The following is an 18838-nucleotide window of genomic DNA, read 5'->3' as shown; positions in this document are numbered from 1 at the left end:
GAGTTTCATGTGTTTTGCAAATTGTATCTTGTATCTTGGGCATTCTAAATTTCTGGGCTAATATCCACTTATCAGTGAGTACATATCATGTGAGTTCTTTTGTGATTGGGTTACCTTACTCAGGATGATGCCCTCCAGGTCCATCCATTTGCCTAGGAATTTCATAAATTCCTTCTTTTTAATAGCTGAGTAGTAGTCCATTGTGTAAATGTACCACTTTTTCTGTATCCATTCCTCTGTTGAGGGGCATCTGGGTTCTTTCCAGCTTCTGGCTATTATAAATAAGGCTGCTATGAACATAGTGGAGCATGTGTCCTTCTTACCGGTTGGGACATCTTCTGGATATATGCCCAGGAGAGGTATTGGGGGATCCTCTGGTAGTACTGTCCTATTTTCTGAGGAACCGCCAAACTGATTTCCAGAGTGGTTGTATAAGCTTGCAATCCCACCAACAATGGAGGAGTGTTCCTCTTTCTCCACATCCTCATCAGCATTTGCTGTCACCTGAGATTTTGTGTTGTGCTGGCTTTTTCCAGAAGTATTCATTTCTTTTATTATCATTATTATTATTATTAGATATTTTCTTTGTTTACATTTCAAATGTTATCTTCTTTCCTAGTTTCCTCTCCAAAAATTCCCTATACCCACCTCCCCCTGATCCCCAACCCACCCACTCCCATTCCTGGTCCTGGCTCCCCTATATTGGGTCATAGAGCTTTCACAGGGCCAAGGGCCTCTCCTCCCATTGATGACCGACTAGGCCATTTTCTGCTACATATACAGCTAGAGCCACAAGTTCCACCATGTGTTTTCTTTGATTGGTGGTACTAGTTCCAAGGAGCTCTAGGGGGACTGGTTAGTTCATATTGATATTCCTTATGGGGCTTCAGTCCCCTTCAGGTCCCTGGGTATTTATCTGGCTCCTTCAGTGGGGGCACTGTGTTCCATCCAATGGATGACTGTGAGCATCCACTTCTGTATTTGCCAGGCACTGGCAGGAGACAGGAGCAGTATTCATTTCTAAAGTACTTCTGTGTTACTTACTGTTGGTGTTCAAGTATTGTGCAGAGTCTATGAAAACTACCCCATGGCAGACATCCTCTTTACCACTTTGAGGTCATGAATGTAAAAGTGAAGGGCAATAATTTTATTAACTAGACTTATAAAACTGGTTGGAGATCAGGCTTATTCTAAGTGTTTAATCAGAGTTTTCTGTTTAGTGAAGACCCAATCCACCATGTCAGTCTTCAACAGGATTCTTCATATAGGAAATTCAAGTGATGTAGTTGGGAGGAGGCTAGCTGGAAGCCGAATGCCATGTATTTTGATCCAACTGTCTTTTCTTCCTTCCTTTTTTTTCTACCAATAATTTATTTTTTAAATTCACTTTACATTCCGATCACAGAACCCCCCCCCACACACACACACACGCACTTCTCTTCCCAGTCCCACCCTTATGAATTCCTCTCCCCACTGCCCCTCCCCTTCTCATAGAAGGGGAGTCCCCCCAGTACCACATAAAGCTGGGAACATTTAGTCCCAGCATGACTAGGTACATCCTCTCTCACTGAGGCCCAACCAGACAGTCCAGAAATGGGGGAGGGGATTCAAGGGCAGGCAACAAAGACAGAGACAACCCCTGCTCCACTTTGTTAGGAGGCCCTCATGACCAAGCCACACATCTGCTACAAATGTGTGTCAGACCTAGGCCCAGACCCGGCATGCTCTCTGGTTGGTGGTTCAGTCACAGTGAGTCCCCATGGGCCCAGGATAGGTGACCCTGTAGATTTTCTTGTGGTGTCCTTTACCCCTCTGGCTCCTTCACTTCTATCTCCGACTCTTCCAAGAGACTCCAGAGCTCAGCCTGATGTGTCCTGTGGGTCTCTACATCTGTTTTCATTCACTGCTGGATGAAGCCTCTCAGGAGACAGTTATGCTAGGTTGTTCCTGTCTGCAAGCATAGCAGAGTATTTGTAATAATGTCAAGGGCTGGCTCTCTCACACGGGGTAGGTCTTGAGTTGGGCCGGTTATTTGTTGGCTGTTCCCTCAGTCACTGCTCCATCTTTATCCCTGCATGTCTTGTAGGCAAGACAAATTTTGAGTTGAAGGTTTTTCCGAGAGGGTTGACATCCCCCTCCCTCCTCTGGAAGTCCTGCCTGGCTACTGGAGGTCAGTCCCTCTGATAGGAATCTGAGCTAGGGTCACCCCTACAGACTCCAGGCATCTTCACCTACCCCAGGGTTCCAGATAGTCATCAGTGATGCTCCCTGCTGGTTTCTATTCTCATTCCCAACCCTATCCTGGAGGCTCCTAGCTCCTCACACCTGATCCTTATCCACATTCCTTTCCTCAACCCCCTCTCCTACCTACTTCTCTATTCCTCTCCTCAACCCCCCTCTCCTTCCTAGTTCTGTTTTCATCTGCCTCAGACTTATTTTCCCCTTCTGAGTGAGATTCCGGCCACCCAACCTTTTTAGTGCTGCAACCCTTGAATACAGTTCCTCACAGTTTGGTGACCAACAACCATCATTTTTAAAATTTATTTATTTTTACTTACATGAGTACAGTGTAGCTGTCTTCAGACACAAACCAGAAGAGTGTATCAGATCCCATGACAGATGGTTGTGAGCCACCATATGGTTGCTGGGAAATGAACTCAGGACCTCTGGAAGAGCAGTCAGTGCTCTTAACCTCTGAGCCATGTCTCCAGCCCCGAAAAATTCTTCTTTTTTTTTTTTAAAGATAAATTCTTTTTCTAATTAGATATTTTCTTTATTTACATTTCAAATGTTATCCCCTTTCCTAGTTTCCCCTCTGAAAAATCCCCTTTCCGCACCCCCTCCCCCTGCTCACCCTCCCACCCACTCCCACTTCCCTGTCCTGGCATTCCCTTACCCTGGGGGATAGAGCCTTCCACAGGACCAAGGGCCTCTCCTCCCATTGCTGACCAACCAGGCCATACTCTGCTACATATGCAACTAGAGCCATGAGTCCCTTCATGTGTTTTCTTTGATTGGTGGTTTAGTCCCAGGGAGCTCTGGGGGTACTGGTTAGTTCATATTGTTCCAAAATTAATTTCATTGCTACTTCATAGCTGTAATTTTGCTAGTGTAGACTCCATAATGTGGTTATTTTTTCTAAAATAGAGGTTTGCCAAAGGGGGGGGCGCTACCCACAGTTCGGGATCCACTGATCTGTGGGATGAGGCTCTGAATCAGATTTAATTTTGGATCTTTAGCACCCACATAAAAAGCCAATAAACCAGATGCAGCAAGTTCCTGTGATCTCAGCTCCAATGAGGCAGAGATAGGTGGAGCTCTGGAGCTCATTAGCCATTTAGCCTAGTGGAATTTCTAAGCTCCTTGTTCAATGGAAGCTCCTAGTTCAAAAAATAGGGATAGTGGTTAACCTGAAATTGTCTTCTGATCTCCACCTGTTATACACATCCGTGTGCATGAGCATGTACACACACACACACACACACACACACACAAATACATGTATATATGGCATAGTCATGCATACATACACAAGAATAAAATATAATTAGAGAAAGAATCTCCGCACACTAATGTTTACTAATGGTTATTTCTTTATTTGCTTATTTGGTGGGGGAGGTCTGTTCATTGAGACAGTCTCACTTTTTCCTCCATTCTGGCCTCTAACTTGCATCAATCCTTCTGCCTCTTTTGAGATACAGGCTTTGACTATGCCTGACTTATCAGTGACATTTTCATGCGTAATTTTCTCATCAAATAGTAACAGGTAACCCAATTATTGTCTTAGATACAGTACTTAGTGACACCTTTCTGTGGATTGTTATTAAGGGTGATATGTGTGTGCTATTTTGCATTTTCTTTCTAGGATGCTGAATAACACATTTAGAAGTTATGGAAGTTCTCTATAAATAATACTTTTAATTTATAATTTGCAAGTTTCATCTACTACTACCTTCCTTTAACTCTCCATACTGCTGGTCTCCATCTCACTCCTCACTTCATATTTCCTAGGTACTGTTTCTCTTGCATTAGTTGCTTTTGTCTTTTCTTTCATTTTCTTTTGTGGTGCTTAGGGTTGAGCTCAAAGCCTTATTTGTGTTTTGCAAGCACTTTCCCATGAAGCTACATCTCTAGCCTGAAGTGTTGCATTTAATAGAATTGTAACGGCCCTTTCCATGGGGCTTGCATTTATTGTTATAAGATGTTGTAGATTTTGTGATCACCAGGTGCTCCACTGTAATACAGAGTTCTTTCTTACCTTTTGAAAACACCAAACAGATATTGATTTATGAGTAGCAATTCAGTCTGGGGTCGTTGCCATGGTGGTTGTGAGGGAGCCGCTTCTGCTAGAGGAACTAGAAATCTCAAGGGTATAAAAGACCTCAGTATTAGGAAGGAACTTAAAATTTATACTCTTCTTTATCAGCAGAGGCAAAAGCAAAGGCAAAGGCTAATATATATATAAATAAAGTTCTTAATATCATGATGAATTTGAAGTACAATAGCAACATAAAATCACAGAAAAAAAATTGACTATATAGTCACTACTTGCAACTCCAATACAAAGTTTCTTTGAGGATGATTCTAGGAGAGCTTACATGAAAATTACTTGGGAAAGGGCCATAGACAATCTAAAAATGTTAGCACCAGGTAAGAGTCTGGTTGTGGACACCATTAAGGGAGTCCAACATACTCCCCAAATAACATAGGCTATTGTAATGGCTATTCCTGTTTTTCAACTTGACTATATCTGGAATGAGCTGCAATTCAGAAATGGAGGGCTCACCTGTGATCCAGATCTGAGGCTGGGAGACACGAGTTTCTGACCTGAACTTCGGTGTGGAGATCTTGAGGCTTAGTGGCTATGAAAAGCTTAGGCCCAGGCAAGGTAGTACATGCCTGTAATCCCAGGAGAACTAAGACAAGGAGATCTCTGAGTTCAAGGTCAGGCAGGGACAAAACAAGTCTCGGATTCAGGCATGGTGGTACACACCTTTAATCTGGGGTACACCTTCTGCTGGAAGACTACATAAGGACATTGGAAGGAAGATTCACTCTTTTTCGCCTGCTTGCATTTACTTGCCAGCACATCTGTTGGAATCTAACTACTACAGAAGACCAGCTGAAACAACTAACATTGTGGGATTGAGCAACTACTAGATCCTTGGACTTGCCATTCACAGCTGACCTTTGTTGGGAGTTGGATTACAGACTATAAGTCATCGTAACAAATTCCCTTACTATATAGAGACTATCCATAAGTTCTGTGACTCTAGAGAACTCTGATACAGAAGTTGGTACTGGGATTGGTTCTAAAAGGATCAGAAGTATAAGAATGAATCTTTTAAGAATCTGGAGTTGGTTTAATAATTCACCAGCACCTTCAAATGCTGAAACCTCTCCAGATATTCTTTGTCCTGGGAGCTTGGAGAATATTGAAGGCCCATGGTGGAAACTATATTTCAAACTTAAAGAAGCTAATGACTTTGATTATCTTGATCCTTCAATTGTAACTGAATTAGGTGACCCAGTGTACCAAATTTTCTACAATTTGGGAGAAAAAAATCAGAAAATGATTTTGCTGGATTGTTACTTTTAGTATTTCTGGAAAAATTGATGAAGGAAAGGAATGAGCTGTATGATACAATTGAACGACTTCAAATGCAAATAAACAATCTAAAGGTTTCTAAATGTGCCCTTGAAGAGGATTTTCTCCTCAGCAGCTATAGAGCTTGAGTTGCAGAAAATGAAACTGAGGCCTTCATTATAAGGTTGGCTGAATCTCAGGGAAAATTCAAGTCTCAGCAGTTAAAGTAAGGGCGTAGTTGGCAAAGAATGGGATCCTATAACTTGGGATGAGGATGTGTGGGAGGACCCTGTTGAAGCTGAGAACTCTGAATCTTCAGATTCTCAAGGGTTTACTTTACCTGAGGAAGTAGCCCCACCCCTTGAAATAATGCCTCTTTCACATGAGGAAATTAATCCCTCAGAGTCTGATAAATAGCAGTGACTTTCTCTGAAGAAAATGCCAGACAAGACAATATTGACATTCCTCAAGGCCCACTAATAGTTTCTTCTAGACCTATAACCAGACACAAGGCAAAACAGGCTCCTAGAGGGGAGGTAGAAAGTGTAGTCCATGAAGAAATTCACTACACTACTAAGGAGCTTAATGAGTTTGCTAATTCATTCAAGCAGAAGTCTGGGGAATGTGTGGGAATGGATTTTAAGGGTGTGAGATAATGGTAGAAGGAACATAAAACTAGAGCAGGTTGAGTTTATTGACATGGGACTTCTGAGTGGAGATTCTAGGTTTAACATGGAAGCTCGCACAATTAAAAAAAAAAAAGCCTCGGAAGTTTGTTTGAATGGTTGGCTGAAACATTTATCAAAAGATGGCCTACTTAAAAGGAGATGGAGATGCCTGATATCCCTTGGCTTAGTGTTGATGAAGGGATTTTTTAAGGTTCAAGGAAATTGCAATGACAGAGTGTAAAACCTAATTCTCCACAATGGGAAAGCCCAGAAGATATGCCCTTCGTGAATCCTATAAGAAGCAAACTGGTGAGGGGTCACCAGCACATCTGAAGAGTTTTGTTTTTGGCCTTTACCTTCTGCCAGACCTTAGGGTTGGAGATACTGTTGCTCAATTAGATGAATAAAACACAAGGGTTCAATTGGGCCCCAAGGTAGTAAGAGCCAGGTGGTAGCATTGAATCACCAGAGACAAGGTGATTGTAGTTGTTATAATGGGCAGCTCAGACAAAACGTTTATAATGACCTAGCCTGTAATGGTCAGCACAGGAAAGGTGAAATTTATAATGCCTCATATGGACCTTTGGTACTGGCTAATCAGTCATGGTGTTTCCAAGCATGAAATAGATAGGAAGCCTACTGCATATATGTCTGATCTGTATAAGTAGAAAAATTCTCACACAAATGAAAGAAAGGCTACATTGGATTGTGGCAAAAGGCAATCTTGACCAGTTCTTAGGGTTTTACTGATATGAACAGACACCATAACCATAACAAGTCTTATAAAAGACAAATTTAATTGGAGCTGGCTTACAGGTTCAGAGGTTCAGTCCATTATCTTCAAGGCAGGAAGCATGGCAGCATCTAGGCAGGAATGGTATAGGCAGAGATGAGAGTTCTACATCTTCATCTGAAGACTACTAGTGAAAGACTCATTTCCAGGCAGCTAGGGTGAGGGCCTTAAGTCCACATCCAAAGTGAAACACCTACTCTAACAAGGCCACACCTCCTAATAGAGCTACTCCCTGGGCCAAGCATCAAACCGTCACAAACAGTGAATCAGTTTTCAGACTTGAGCCAGTTTGCAGATCCCAAACCCCTTGAATGAGGGGTGGCCAGGTTCCCCTGAGGAAGGATCTTGATAAGATTCCTAAGTTTTGTTGTTAACCCTTCTCCAATTCTTCCCCAGAGGGACATACGGCCTTTTAAAAGGGTAATTATACACTGGGAGAAAGGAAATAATCAAACTTCCCAGGATCTATTGGATACTGGTTCTGAATTGACAATGATCCCAGGAGATCCCAAGAAACATTGTGGCCCTCCAGTTAGAGTATGGAGGACAGGTGATTAATGGAGTTTTGACTGATGTCCAACTTACAGTAGGTCAAGTAGGTCCCCAAACACATCCTGTGGTCATTTCCCCAGTTCCAGAATGTATAACTGGGATTGATAATAGAAATTGGCAGAATTCTCACATTGGTTCCCTGACCTGTGGAGTGAGGGCTATTATGGTTGGAAAGGCTAAATAGAAGGCTTTAGAGTTGCCTCTGCCAATGAAAATAGTGAATCAAAACCAGTATCGTATTCCTGGAGGAATTAAAGAAATTATTGACACCATCAAGGACTTGAAAGATGCAGGGATGGTCATTCCCGACACATCTCCTTTAACTCTCCTATCTGGCCAGTGCAGAAGACAGATCATGGAGAACAACAGTTGACTATTGAAAAGTAAATCAGGTAGTAACTCCAATTGCAGCTGCTGTAACAGATATAGTTTCATTACTTGAACAAATTAACACATCTCCTGGCACCTGGTATGCAGCTATTGATCTGACAAAAGCCTTCTTCTCAATACCTGTCCATAAGGACCACCAGAAGCAATTTGCTTTCAGTCGGCAAGACCAGCAGTATATGTTCATAGTTTTTCTCAAGGCTATATTCACTCTCCTGCCCTGTGTCATAACTTAAAAGGATCTTGATTATCTGTTATTCCACAAAATATCACATTGGTGCAATATATTGATGACATTATGCTGATTCGACCAAGTAAGCGGGAAGTAGCAACCACTTTGGACTCATTGGTAACACACATGCATATCAGAGGATGGGAAATAAATCCAAACAAAATTCAAGGACCTCGGTGAAATTCCTAGGAGTCAGTGATGTGGGGCATGTAGAGATGTTCTTTCTAAGGTGAAAGATAAGTTATTTCACCTGGTCCTTCCCATCACCAAGAAAGAAGCACAATGTTTAGTGGGTCTATTTGGATTCTGGAGACAGTACATTTCTCACTTGGGTGTGTTACTCAGGCCCATTTGCCAAGTGGCTCAGAAAGCTGCTAGCTTTGTGTGGGGCCTGGAATAAGAAAAGGCTTTTCAATAGGTCCAGGCTGCTCTACCACTTGAACCATATGATCCAGTAGACCCGATGGTACTTGAGGTGTCAGTGGCAGATAGAGATGCTGTTTGTAGCCTCTGACAGGCTCCTGTAGGTGAATCACAGAAGAGACCTTTGGGATTTTGGAGCAAAACTCTACCATCATCTGCAGACAACTATTCTCCCTTTGAAAAACAGCTCTTGGCCTGCTATTGGGCCTTAGTGGAAACTGAACGTTTGACAATAGGACACCAAGTTACCATGCGACCTGAACTACCCATCATGAGCTAGGTGCTATCAGACCCTTCAAGTCATAAAGTAGGACGTGCACAGCAGCAGTCTATTATCAAATGGAAATGGTATATATGTAATCAGGCCCAAGCAGGTCCTAAAGGCACAAGCAAGTTACATGAAGAAGTTGCTCAAATGCCTGTGGTTTCTATTCCTATTACAATGCCATCTGCTTCCAAGCATGTGCCTATAGCCTCATGGGGTGTTCCCTATGATCAGCTGACTGAAGAAGAGAAGACTAGGGCCTAGTTTACTGATGGCTCTGCACAGTATGCAGGCACCACCCAGAAGTGGACAGCTGCAGCATTACAACCCCTGTCTGGGTCAAACTTGAAAGATACAGGTGAAGGGAAATCTTCATAGTGGGCAGAACATGGTATTAGTTTGTTTGGAGGAAGAAATGACCAGATGTACCATTGTTCACTGACTCATGGACTGTAGCCAATGTATTGGCTGAATTGTCAGGGACTTGGAAAGATCGTGATTGGAAAATTGGTGAGAAAGACATCTGGGGAAGAAGTATGTGGATAGATCTCTCCAAATATGCAAAGGATGTGAAGATATTTGTGTCCCATGTAAATGCTCACCAAAAGGTGACTTCAGCTGAGGAGGAGTTCAAAAATCAAGTGGATAAGATGACCTGTTCTGTGGACAGTCAGCCTTTCCCTAGCCATTCCTGTCATTGCTCAATGAGAACATGAACAAAGTGGCCATGGTGGCTAATATGGGGGTTGTGCTTGGGTTCAACAATACAGACTTCCACTCACCAAGGCTAACCTGGCTACAGCTGCTGCTGAATGCCAAATCTGCCAACAGCATAAACCAACACTGAGCCCCAGATATTCCTCAAGGTGAGCAGCCAGCAACCTGATGGCAGGTTAACTACATTGGACCACTTCCTTCGTGGAAAGGACATTTTGTTCTTACTGGAGTAGATGTTTATTGTGGTTATAGATTTTCCTTTCCTGACCATTATGCTTCTGCCAAAACTACCATCTGTGGACTTACAGAATGCCTTATCCATCATCATGGTATTCCACACAGTATTGCTTCTGACCAAAGAACTCATTTCACAGCCAGAGAAGTGCAACAGTGGGCCCATGATCATGGAATCCATTAGTCTTACCATGTTTCCCATCATCCTGAAGCAGCTAGTCTGATAGAAAGATGGAATGGCTTTTTGAAGATGCAGTTACAATGTCAATTAGGTGGCAGCAATGTGGAGGGCTGGGGCAGAGTTCTTCAGAAAGCAGTATATGCTTTGAATCAGTGTCCGATATAAGGTACGGTTTCTCCCATAGCCAGGATCCATGGGTAAAGGAATCAAGGGGTGGAAGAGGAACCAAGGGGTGGACTTAAAGGAATCCACCTAGGTATGGCATGGAAACTCTTCCCTGAGGATAGATTTCAGTGTGGGGAGCGGGTGTGGCGGCAGTCCCAAAGGCGCCAGGGACTGTAGCTAAGTCGTATGACTTGCATCTGACTTCCTCATATAAGCCACAAACATTGAGAGCTGTGCAGGTGTACCAGGTTACTGGCGAAGCCATTTTGGTGGAGATATGCCCCTGCTGCCCTGATTAGCTGAAGCTGCGTGCCTGGTGAGGTGATGTGGCCTGCTGTGAGTGGATGGGAACTGATAGTATATAAGGGTGAGAGGCCCAGGGCTCGGGGTCTTTCGCCTACACAGTCAATGCGCAGCCCAATAAACTTGTGCAGAAGGATCCTATTGTGGTGTCTTTCTTGCTGGCGAGTCAGGCATCCCACATTTCAGAGTACTAGTTGTGATACCTATGATCAGCACAGATACTTTGTTAGTCAAGTGCTCTATCAGTGAGCTACAGCTCTAATCAGTAAGTGTTGCATTTAATAGAATTGTACATCATTTATATCTTGGTGGTAACAACCAGTTTAATATAGGTAAGGACTACTTAATGAGAGATAATCCATACCATGCACTGTAACATCAGGTTGGGAAAGCCATAGAACCTAGAGTTAAATCTTCTACTGCCACTTTCCTAAACCAATATAATTTCTAAGTTCATTATAAGTACTTACCTTATAATCATAGCTAAGTGTAGCCCTCAACCTTCACCAAAAAATGATTCATTTTTGCAGCAAAGGCCAGATAGAAATCCACAACTAGTTAAAATGCTCAGAAAAACTGTGGTGTCCATCTCCATTGGATACATCTGAAACCCCCTATACGGAAGGCTCAGGGAATATTTCAGAAAAAGTGCAGAAAGATTATGGGACAGAAAATCAATATGTATGCATGAAGATAGTATCTTTGGCATGACAGGGAAACTGTACCTATGACATCTCAATAATGTGGCTATCTAAACAAGACCTGCATAATCATTTTATAAATTATTTATTTTATCATTGCGATTGTGATATAATTCCAACATTTCTCTCTTCCATTTCCTTTCTCCAATCCTCCACCTCTTCTCTTGCTCTTTTTCAAATTCATGGTCTCTTCCCCCCCCCCCCATTAACTGTTGTTACATTTAGCTTTGAGAATCATTGCTTTAAATATAAATATACTTAAACAGTCCTGGGCTGTATAAGACAGCTCAGGCTCAGCAAGAAATGGAGAGTAAACCAGTAATCCTTGTTCCTTCTTGGAGTCTGCTTCAGTTCCTACTTCCAGGTTCTTGCTTTGAGTTCCTATTCTGCATGATAGACTCTAAGGTATAAGATGAAGTACTGCCCCACCAATCTGATTTTGTCATGGTGTTTATCACATTAAGAGAAAGTAAACTAGGACATCCAAGTTTCTGTGAGTAAGCCCAATAAATCCACTGGTTCGTCAAAGTACACATGGATAGAACCGTTAGTTTGGGTTGCTATTGGTGCTTCGTCTGAAATCAGTAGATATTTCTTTATATCTCCCCAGAAAGAGTCCATGCAACAGTAGACATGTCAACACTGCCCAAGCCCCATCCTGTTTTCTTTGATTTTTCTTTCTTTATTCTTTCTTTCTTTCCTTTCCTTCCTCCCTGCTTTTCTTTCTTTCCTTTTTTATTCTCATGACAAATATAAACTGTGTAGCCTGGCTGGCCTAATAGGCCAGCTTCAAACTTAGAACAATCTTTCTGCCCCAGCCTACAGTACTGAGATTATAGGCATGAAGCATCATGCTTAGTGTTCTAATGCTTTTTGTCCTTATATAATATTAGAGTATATGGTTTTTTTGTTGGACAAATGATAGGTTGAGGGATAGCATTTACAATCAAAATTTTTCTACAGTTAAAAATTTCATCACTTTCTAGAAAAAATGTTTGCATCATTAAAAGCAAAAGCAGAAACAAGAATTAAGCCAAGGCAATTTGAAGCATTAATTTGTGAATAGTAGTTTGATTGCATTTCAAATGATGTCTTAGTTCTAAGGGATTCTAAATTTATTCCGCTGAACTCTTGTTTTCCTTTCCTTAGTGATCATTTGTATTCAACTAGATCAATGTTTATTTCAAATGAACTTGGGGTTTCTTAACCTTTTGTTATTGTTTTTCCAATTAAGATACCTGATAATTATCTGAAAAGAGAAGGAACAAAAGTTATGAGGTTAAATAAGAATGAATCCTTTAAAATCTCTAATTGGTCCAGAGCTTCTTTTAAGTTTAGAAAAGTAGCTTTGTGTGCACTAAACAGACTTTACAAAAGGTCAAGTGACCCCTTCTTCTGGCTTACTGCATCAGTAGAGATGGAGTTATATAATTTTTCATATAGGAGTGAACAAAGTATTTGAAATAGTATGCAAAGTGTGGGTTCATGAATAAAATAGGAGGAAAGCATGCAAGTACCAAACCTACACTTACGAAAGCAATGATGCAGATCCCCATGATAAATGAAACATGCTTGAAGAAAGGATGCTAGTCTGCTTTAGGAGCAGTAATTACAGGGCAAATTTTACCTAGTAGGAAACAGAATGAAGTAGAACAAAACAACTGCACTCAAATTTCTGTAAGTCATTTTAAAAACCAGTTTCAGAAATTTACCATCATTTGCACATACATTAAATTAGAGAGCAACATTTGATAAAGTGAATTGAAGTTTTAAAGAAATAGTTTTTCTACAGTGATTCTAATTCATGTAATTGTATCAAATATGTAAAGATACCTATAGATAATGGCAGTAAAAGTGGATAAAATATGTTACATGGCATTAATACTTCATTCAGTGCAAATCAGAGTCCATTTAGCCCATTCCTCTAGCTGCTAGAGGAAATGCTAGAGTCTAGTAGTTCTTTGGTAAGGAGAACACCAAAGACCCCCTAAGAAAAACACATTAGCTTCTTTTTTTAAAGGGTTATTTATTATTATATCTAAGAACACTGTAGCTGTCTTCAGATGCACCAGAAGAGGACGTCAGATCTCATTACGGATGGTTGTGAGCCACCATGAGGTTGCTGGGCTTTAAACTCAGGACCTTCAGAAGAGCAGTTGGTGCTCTTAACCACTGAGCCATCTCTCCAGCCCCCAGAACATTACCTTTTGAGTATGACAGCTGCACTAGTCATATTCTACACGTAGATGAATCTTTTGAATTGTTTTGAATCCATCTCTATCCAGGGCCAATTTATTTTTTTATTATTTTTATTCACTTTACATCCCAATCACAGTCCCCCTCTTTTCTATTTTCAGTCCCACACTTACAAATCCCTCCCCCATTGCCCCTTCCTATTTCCTCAGAGAAGGGGAGCTCCATTTGAGTACCATCTCACCCTGGGGCATCTAGTTTCAGCAGGTCTAGGCACATTCTCTCCCACTGATACCAAAGCAAGCAGTCCTAGTAGGGGGAAGGGGATAAAATGGCAGGGAACAGAGAATTGATACAGCAGGGCCAAATTCTTAAGTCAAAGTACTCCTTGAGTTTTAAAAATTTTTTTATTTATTTTTCTTTTTTTAATTAATTTATTTTTTTACACTCCGTATTCCATTCCCCGCCCCCCCTCCACCCTCCAACTGTTCCACATCCCACACCTCCTCCCCAAATCCCTGTTTCCGTGTGGATGCCCCCACCCTACCTGACCTGTAAACTCCCTGGGCCCTCCAGTCTCTTGAGGGTTGGGTGCATCATCTCTGAATGAACACAGACCCAGAAGTCTTCTACTGTATGTGTGTTGGGAGCCTCATATCAGCTGGTGTATGCTGTCTGGTTGGTGGTCCAGTGTTTGAGAAATCTTTGGGGTCTAGATTAATTGAGACTGCTGGTCCTCCTACAGGATCGCCCTTCACCTCAGCTTCTCTCAGCCTTCCCTAATTCAACAACAGGTGTCAGCTGCTTCTGTCCATTGGTTGGGTGCAAATATCTGATCTGACTCTTTCAGTTGCTTGTTGGGTCTTTTGGAGGGCAGTCATGATCGGTCTCTTTTTGTAAGCACTCCACAACCTCAGTAATAGTGTCAGGCCTTGGGACCTCCCCTTGAACTGGATCCCACTTTGGGCCTGTCGCTGGACCTTCTTTTCCTCAGGCTCCTCTCCATTTCCACCCCTATAATTCTTTCAGACAGGAACAATTATGGGTCAGAGATGTGACTGTGGGATGGCAACCCCCTCCCTCATTTGATGTCCTGTCATCCTGCTGGAGGTCGGCTCTATAAGTTCCCTCTCCCTACTGTCAGGCATTTCATCTAAGGTCCTTCCCTTTGATTCCTTTGAGTCCTGAGAGTCTCTTACCTCTCAGGTCTCTGGTGCATTCTGGAGGGTTCCCCCAACCTCCTATTTCCTGAGGTTGCCTGTTTCCATTCTTTCTGCTTCCCCTCAGGGCTTCAGCCCTTTTCCCTCACCCAATACCAGATCAGGTCGTCCGTCCCCCCCCATTTCCCTGTCCCAGATCCCTCCCTCCCTCCCCACTAGTGATTGATTTCTTCTCTATCCCAAGTGGGACTGAGGCGTCCTCACTTGGGCACTTCAGTTTGTTTACCTTTTTGAGTTCTGTAGAACTGTATCTTGGGTATTCTGTACTTTTTTTTTTCCCTTTCGGCTAATATCCACTTATTAGTGAGCACATACCATGCATGTCTTTTTGGGTCTGAGTTACCTCACTCTGGATGATATTTTCTAGTTCTATCCATTTGCCTGCAAAACTCAGAATGTCCTCATTCTTAATAGCTGAGTAGTATTCCATTGTGTAAATGAACCACATTTTCTGTATCTATTATTCTGTCGTGGGACATCTAGGTTATTTCCAGCTTCTGGCTATCACAAATAATGCCGCTATGAACATAGTGAATGTAACACATGCCCCTGTGGCATGGTGGGGCATCTTTTGGGTATATTCCCAAGAGTGGTATAGCTGGGTCTTCAGGTAGATCTAATTCCAATTTTCTGAGGAACCTCCAGATTGATTTCCAGCGTGGTTGTAGCAGTTTGCAATCCCACCATCAATGGAGCAGTGTTCCTCTTTCTCTGCATCCTCTCCAGTATGTGTTGTCACCTGAGGTTTTGATCTTAGCCATTCTAATTGGTGTAAGGTGGAATCTCAGGGTCTTATTTTATTAGATATTTTCTTTATTTACATTTCAAATGTTATCCCTTTTCCTGGTTTTCCCTCTGAAAACCTCCTATCCCTTCCCTCTTCCGCCTGTTCACCAATCTGCCCACTCTCTCTTCCCTGTCCTGGCATTCCCCAACACTGGGGCATCGAGCCTTCACAGGACGAAGGGCCTCTCCTCTCATTGATATCCAACAAGGCCATCCTCTGCTACATATGCAACTGGAGCCATGGGTCCCTCCATGTGTACTCTTTAGTTGGTGGTTTATTCCCTGGGAGCTCTGGGGTGTCTGGTTGGTTGATATTGTTGTTTCTCCTGTGGGGCTGCAAAACCCTTCAGCTCCTTGGGTCCTTTCTCAACCTCCTCTATTAAGGACCCTGTGCTCATATGCAGTTGCCAAACCCAGACACTATTTTGGATGCCAATAAGTGCTTGCTGACAGGAGCCTCTTGAGAGGCTCTGCCAGTGCCTGACAAATACAGAAGTGGATGCTCACAGCCAACCAATGGACTGAACACAGGGTCTTCTTGAGTTTCTTCAATCTCTCTTTCCCACCTTTTGTTCTTGGAAAGCAATAATAATAGTATTGGTATCCTAAATACTTTGCGTTATGAAGCATTGTGATAAGCACTGTATGGCAGGTTATCACATTCTCATTAGCAATAGATACTATCATTATTCTGTCTGCTATACACACAGGTCAAACACTTACCACATCCCTGCAATTTAAAAAATATTTAGTTTTAAAGATTTATTTATATATGTATATGGGGCTTTGTGAATTTATGCATACCACATGCATACAGGGGCCCATGGAGGCTAGAAGGTGTTAGATACCCTGGAACTAGAGTTACAGATGGTTGTGAGTCACCATGTGGGTGCTAGGAACTGAATCTAGGCCCTCTGTAAGAACAGTTAAGTGCTCTTAACCACTGAGCCATCTCTCCAGCCTCCTCTCACATTATCTTAAATTATGTGTTGGAATGTGTACATGTGTGTTCAGGTGCCCACAAAGTTCCAAAGAGTTTATCAGATTTCCTACAGCTGGAGCCACAGACAATTATAATCAATTCATTGTGGGTGCTGGAACCAAATTCCAATCTTCTGCTATAATACATGCTTTTTTCCTGCTAAGCCATCTCTCAAACCCTACACCCTTGAGTTTTAACTTCTATAATAATTAATCTAAACACTTACTCATCTTGGCTATCAAACATTTTACACCTTGTTGACCCAACATCTTGCCCCTGCCCACCTTTTACTTACTGACCTCTATTATAATGATTTTTATCAAGACTTTTAGAGGTTCTTTATTTATGTGTCTTCAACTTTAATCTCTAACTCCCCCAACTGTCAGAATCCTGGCTATTCAAATATTGTAAAGAATGCAGTCGATTAAGGAAACGAATAATTATCTGACAGGTACCTCTACCGTTTGTTAGGGATGACTGCATTATGTAGAAGAGACTATATAAGATAGCTTCCTCAACATCTGGCATTTTATTGATTGAAGTAACATGTAAGATTGACTATATTGCCTACTGATCCTATGTGATTAGTGACAAACTAAAAGACAAGGTTCTAAATACAAATACCCTATGATCCTACAATAGAGGGATTTTTCTCTTGTATAAACTTATCTAAATGACATTCAAGGCTGTGACCTAGTTATTAGAGCTGCGAGCTATATAAATTAAACTAACAAGAATTATTGATACATCAAGCATTGGAGGCGTGGGCAGAAAAAGCCTTTTAATAGCTTGAAATAGTAGTTGTATCCTTACAATCTATTACATTTTGCTAGGCATGCTTGAATGCCTATAATCCCAGAATTTGAGAGAACAAAACAAGTTTGAAGATGTCCAGGACAACAAAGCAAGATCCTGTTTCAAAAACAAAATGACATTTGGAGAGATGGCTGAGCAGTTAAGAGCACTTGCTCTTTCAGAGGACTTGGGTTTGATTCTCAGCACCCACAGTAGCTCACAACCATCTATTTAACTCCAGTTTCAGAGGACCTGACACCATTTCCTGGCCTCTGTGGGTACCAGGCATGCATACTCTATCTACACAGACATACATGCAGGCAAAATACTCATTCTATCTACACAGACATACATGCAGGCAAAATACTCATAGACATACAATAAAATTAAAAACAAAACAAAGTCTGTGTTTTTATAAAAAAAATACTAATAAGAATATTAAAACTTCTTTAGCTTTGAGGAATGTGAAACCTACCATGTAGTCTTATGAACATATTTAGCCATGAATTTGTCTTCTAAAGGGATTCATAATGATTTTCCTTCATGTGTATGAAAACAAAAAGATGGCCTAGTCGGCCATCAATGGAAAGAGAGGCCCATTGGACTTGCAAACTTTATATGCCCCAATATAGGGGAATGCCAAGGCCAAAAGAATGGGAATGGGTGGGTAGGGAAGTGGGGGGCGCTATGGGGGACTTTTGGGATAGCATTGGAAATGTAATTGAGGAAAATATGTAATAAAAATATTAAAAATCAAAAAAAAATTTTTTTTACCATCTTACATTAATTCTTTTGAAGACCTTGAAAGGACCTGAATCATTTGAATGTCTGTATGTGATATTTCTCTCCTTCCAACAGTTTTAAAAATCTATCATCTGGGAAGGAAAGTTGCTTCTGTTCTACTTCAAACTTACACTTTGCCCTCCTGTTTCCCTTCTCCACTAGTTAGGCAACACAAAGAGTTTTAATTGGTATCAGGCTTTGACAAAGGAGTCATAGGCATATTTTATCCAAATTAAAAGCATGCCAAATTAGCGTCAGAGGGAGGCAAGACAAGTCAGATGCCACTTCAGTACTTAACAAAAATCTTATAAAACTGCCATTTTTGTTTGCTATTTATACTGTAGCAGTGTATTAAGTTGTCTTACCCTTTAAGTATGCTACTGGGGACAAACCTGTTGCCTGTTACAGAATATTCACTTTATCCCACTGATTCTGGCATTTTCTGGCTTTGTACCTATCTATGTAAAGCTCATTAGAATGATATACATGTGAACTTAAGACAGCGACCAAATTTTCACTTGAACATTGTGTGTTCCCCTTCTTTGAACCCCAAACATCCTAATATTCCTCTCCTTATCAGAACTTTACTGAGGGAAGAAATAATTCACTTTTGAGAAGAAAAACACAACACAAAGAAAAACAAACTTTAAAAGAGGGGTCTGTTAGTTGGAAATCATTTATTGCCTCTATAAAAGTTTAAATAAAAACTCTACAAAAATTCACATTAAAATCTGATATGGTTTTAAGGAGATAATATGTTTCAGAGGTAGTACCAGTAAAATGGAATGCAGGATTGCTAAAAGGGATTACTCAGTAAGTTAATGCAAAATAAAATTTCAATGAAGAACAAAATATACCCCGTATACAATTT

This window comes from Mus caroli, unplaced genomic scaffold (assembly GCF_978045245.1).
Source record: "Mus caroli unplaced genomic scaffold, Mus_caroli_1 scaffold_5, whole genome shotgun sequence".
Classification (NCBI taxonomy): domain Eukaryota; kingdom Metazoa; phylum Chordata; class Mammalia; order Rodentia; family Muridae; genus Mus; species Mus caroli.
This window is presented reverse-complemented; position numbering follows the sequence as displayed.